This window comes from Podarcis bocagei, assembly GCF_964188305.1.
Source record: "Podarcis bocagei genome assembly, chromosome: W".
NCBI lineage: Eukaryota > Metazoa > Chordata > Lepidosauria > Squamata > Lacertidae > Podarcis > Podarcis bocagei.
The window spans coordinates 25,154,600-25,159,700 of record NC_138131.1 but is presented as its reverse complement, the minus strand read 5'-3'; the positions used below and the strand labels follow the sequence as shown (position 1 = coordinate 25,159,700).

The following is a 5,101-nucleotide window of genomic DNA, read 5'->3' as shown; positions in this document are numbered from 1 at the left end:
TTAATGTTTATTTGCACCCAATCTATAAGAAAAACCTGGTGGACCAAAGATGGAGGGAAATTCAACAGACTCTTGAAACTCTCCTAGAGAAATATCCTGAAGCCACCTTCCTAGTTGCAGGAGATTTCAATGGCCGATTGTCTCACTCTGATAAATCATTATTTGCTAAGTATAATAAATATCCCTCACTACCCATTTTAACCTCAGACCTTTTACCCAGGAATTTTAAAGACAGTGTTGCTACATATGCAGGTTTTAAATGTAGACAAACCTTGATGGCTCTTAATTTTCACCTTTTAAACGGAGCTCTCAGTTCTGATTACCCTGCCGAATTTACTTTCTGGTCAGGCTCCCGAGCCTCTACCATAGACTTTATTTGGACATCAGTAGACCTAATTCCCAAAATTTCCAACTTTAGGGTGGTAACGAGGCTGGAAAGTGACCATTTTCCATTAGAACTTTCTCTGAATTGGCTACCTATTCCTGTGTGCCTATTACAAATAACCAGCTTCAGATGAGGCCCACGGCCTTAAAATGGACCGACAATATGGCTCAACGGATAAATGAACTCCTTTGGTCTGACCAACTGCAAGAGACAAGGGACTCCCTTATCCAGGCAGTTGAGCCACTGCCAATATATGACAATTTAGTAGAACTGCTAAAACCTTCGTTGGCTAAGACCCCGGTAATGAATAGTAACCATTTCTCTCATAAAAAGTGGTTTGACGAGGAATGTAGGCACTTCAAGAACAACCTATATAATGAATTCTTGGCATATAGGGCATCAAATGACTCCGCACCTAGCAGTCACCTTATGAACCTCAAGAGAAGGTATAAAGCACTATTAAAGGCAAAGAAGCTTGCGGCAGAAAGAAATGATTGGAAGAACCTTCTAAAAGCTGCAGAAAATAGAAATCCCTCCTCCTTTTGGCATCAAATTTCCAGATACCTGGGTAGACCGTTGTCAAGGATAGAACCCCAAATTTCAGCTGACACCTGGGAAAGCTTCTTCTCCGTTTTATATGCAGCTCACGCAGCCAGCGGAGTAAGGTTAGATTTGGCCCCCTTGCCAGAGTGGGATCCTGTTACCTGCTCTGAAGTGGAAACACTTATAGGCCAATTTGAGGCGGGCAAGGCACCCGGAGACGATCTTATTTCCATAGATGTTATTAAAGCCAATAAGGATTGGTGGTGTCCACCCCTAGCAGCTCTTTTTACTTATATAAACAAAACAGCACAATTTCCTCCAAGCTGGAACTCTGCACTGATTGTGTTAATTCACAAGAAAGGGCCGCACACAGACCCGGCCAATTTTAGACCAATTAGCCTGCTAAATGTTATTGGGAAGATCTATTCAAGATTTCTACTTAACAAATTAACGACCTGGATGGAAAGCAACAATATCATCGCAGAGGAGCAGGTGGGTTTCCGCCCCGGAAGATCAACAACAGACCAAATCTTAATCCTAAATCACTTGGCCACCAAGTACACTGGCAATGGCCTAAAAGCCCTCCACGTCGCCTTTATAGACTTTAAGCAGGCCTTTGATCTAATTCCCAGGAACCAGCTATGGACAAAATTGGCAGCGACATCTATCGACCGTCGCCTTCTCTTGCTGATTATTAATTTGCATACAAATACCCTCTTGAGGATTAGGATAGATAGTAAGGGGCTAGTCTCCAATCCGGTTGCCACCACTAGGGGGGTAAGACAGGGCTGTTTGCTTGCCCCTGCTCTGTTTAACTTCTATATTAATTCGCTAGTGGCACATATGGCAAATGCTGATTTCCATCCACCAAAACTGGCAGGACGAGCCTTAAATGTCCTACTGTATGCGGACGATGCCGCCCTATTAGCTACCTCCCCCATCGGATTAAGGAGGATGCTTCGAGCTCTTCATGAATATGAGACCCAACACGAGCTCCAATTAAATTATGCCAAGACCAAAATAATGGTCTTTGCTGCTCGACCGAAACCTAATTTATGGTCAATTAATGGTATTCCTTTAGAGCAGGTCAGTTGCTTCAAGTACCTGGGTCAGGTTGTAAGATCAAATAGGTCCTTCCTGGCGCACAGAGAATACATAGCCTCGAACGCATCCAAAGCAACCCTGGTGATTAGAACCCTGTACTCCAAGAAACAGGCACAAACTGTCAATGTTGCCTTACGTCTCTTTAAAATGAAAGTCCTCCCTCTCCTGCTGGTGGGCATTGCCTTGGGCTCACGTAGGGATTTTGAAAAATTGGAATCTATCCAAACCCAATTCCTCAGGGCCATACTCAGGATCCCCCCCTCCGTGGCAGGCGCGATCATGAGATTGGAAACCGGTTGCCAAGCCTTTAGGTATGTGGCCCTGAAAGCGAAGCTATGGCTATGGCTCAAGCTCTGTTTCAGACCGGTGGGTTTGGCCCCCTTGATTCTGAGGGATAACTTTAAATCTCCATGGGAAGGGGAGATAGTGGAGGAAGTGCAGAAGTGTGGGTTGTCCTCCCTTTATATAGAGTCCATGACGTATAGTCACGCAAAGGTGGTGATCGCGCAAAGATTAAGGGATATTGCCAGACAGGAGGACATAGCCCGTGTGAAACCTGGGTTGTTTCTGGGGGAGCAGTTGTATCGGGCTGCTCCAGCTCGCTACCTGGCGGATATCCACTACGTGGAATACAGCAGACTATTTACTGCGGCTAGGCTGAATGTTCTTGACTCGGCGGTCCTGAAGGGAAGATATGGAGGAGTTCCATATGACCAGAGATTATGCCACTGTGCATTGGGTGAGGTAGACTCCACAGAGCACATTTTATTGAGCTGTCCCTTCTACAACGATTTAAGACAGTATCTTATAACACCATACTTACCCCAGCTCAGTTCCCGACAAAGAGGAAAGCAGACAGCATATCTGCTAAATCAGTCTTCTGGGAAAACAACCTTGTCAGTGGCTAAATTTCTTTTCCTGGCACTCAAGTGTCGGAAACGTATAACTGAATGCTTTGATGTGGGTTATCTGTGAGAGGTCTATTTCTGTGGCCCTACCTTACTTATGTATCTTCTATGATGTTATAGTTTATAATTATTGTGTAATGTTTTAATACTGACTATCGGTCGAATAAAGAGATTGATTGATTGATATTGGATTTCACTTATTTCAAGTCGTTTTCTTTGGTGTTAATGCACATTGACCCAGAAATCGCAAAGTGTGTGTAATGAAACCAAAATAACACAACACCGTCTTTTTGCTTCCATATGCGTAGAAAGAAGACAAATAAGCTTTCTTTGGGCTTATTACAATTCGCATGGTGTTTTTTGGGTGTGCACCAAAATCACCCCCAACCAAAGCAAAAAGGTGTTTTGGGTTCCACGTATATAAAAAGATGATGATAAAGTCCTGATTGGGCTTATTTCAAATTGGTGTTTTTGGGGTTAGAATGCACATTCACTGAAAAAGCGCAGAGTGACATGTTTATTATCAGCCGAAATCAACCATAGGTGTTTCGGTTCTATCTCAATTGAAGGAGAACGAATAAACTTGGATTGTTTTTTCGGTGGTAATTCACCCAAACCCAAACCTGAACCCGTACCCGTACCCGAAACCGAACCAGTACCCGAACCCGAACCCGAACCCGAACCTTAACCTTAACCTTAACCTTAACCTTAACCTTAACCTTAACCTTAACCTTAACCTTAACCTTAACCTTAACCTTAACCTTAACCCTAACAAAAACAGTAACCCTAACCCTAAGCATAACCCCAACCCTAGCAAAGAGAAGTGCAATAATCCTAAACAAAGCCAAACAGGTTGTTTTGGGTTCCAGCTACATAGAAAGAAGAATCTTGGATTTGAAATTAGCCCAATCAGAGCTTTATCAATAAGGTAAAAAAAAGCCAAACAGCTCTGATTGGGTTTATTTCAAATTGGTGTTTTGGGGGTTTATTTCAAATTGGTGTTTTGGGGGTTAGAAAGCACGTTCACTCAAAAATCGCAGAGTGACATTTTTGTTATCAGCCCAAATCAAGCATAGGTGTTTTGTTTCCATTTCAATAGAAGGAGGACGAATAAATCATAGAATCATAGAATCATAGAGTTGGAAGAGACCACAAGGGCCATCGAGTCCAACCCCCTGCCAAGCAGGAAACACCATCAGAGCACTCCTGACATATTGTTGTCAAGCCTCTGCTTAAAGACCTCCAAAGTAGGAGACTCCACCACACTCCTTGGCAGCAAATTCCACTGTCGAACAGCTCTTACTGTCAGGAAGTTCTTCCTAATGTTTAGGTGGAATCTTCTTTCTTGTAGTTTGGATCCATTGCTCCGTGTCCGCTTCTCTGGAGCAGCAGAAAACAACCTTTCTCCCTCCTCTATGTGACATCCTTTTATATATTTGAACATGGCTATCATATCACCCCTTAACCTCCTCTTCTCCAGGCTAAACATGCCCAGCTCCCTTAGCCGTTCCTCATAAGGCATCGTTTCCAGGCCTTTGACTATTTTGGTTGCCCTCCTCTGGACACGTTCCAGTTTGTCAGTGTCCTTCTTGAATTGTGGTGCCCAGAACTGGACACAGTACTCCAGGTGAGGTCTGACCAGAGCAGAATACAGTGGCACTATTACTTCCCTTGATCTAGATGCTATACTCCTATTGATGCAGCCCAGAATTACATTGGCTTTTTTAGCTGCCGCGTCACACTGTTGGCTCATGTCAAGTTTGTGGTCAACCAAGACTCCTAGATCCTTTTCACATGTACTGCTCTCAAGCCAGGTGTCCCCCATCTTGTATTTGTGCCTCTCATTTTTTTTGCCCAAGTGCAATACTTTACATTTCTCCCTGTTAAAATTCATCTTGTTTGTTTTTGCCCAGTTCTCTAATCTGTCAAGGTCGTTTTGAAGTGTCATCCTGTCCTCTGGGGTGTTAGTCACCCCTCCCAGTTTGGTATCATCTGCAAATTTGATCAGGATGCCCTTGAGTCAGTCATCCAAGTCGTTGATAAAGATGTTGAATAAGACTGGGCCCAAGACAGAACCCTGTGGCACCCCACTAGTCACTCTTCTCCAGGATGAAGAGGAACCATTGATGAGCACCCTTTGGGTTCGGTCAGTCAGCCAGTT

At 43.8% G+C, this 5,101-nt stretch overlaps 1 long non-coding RNA gene across 1 annotated transcript in view; it reads right to left on the bottom strand.

The window, feature by feature from the left end:
• LOC308577873 overlaps positions 1-1,452 on the bottom strand; it is a 418,515-nt gene extending 417,063 nt beyond the window's left edge. Inside the window, exon 1 of the long non-coding RNA XR_014003740.1 lies at positions 1,304-1,452. This is a non-coding gene — a long non-coding RNA (uncharacterized lncRNA). The remainder of the gene's footprint in view (positions 1-1,303) is intronic.
• Positions 1,453-5,101: the final 3,649 nt, after the last annotated feature.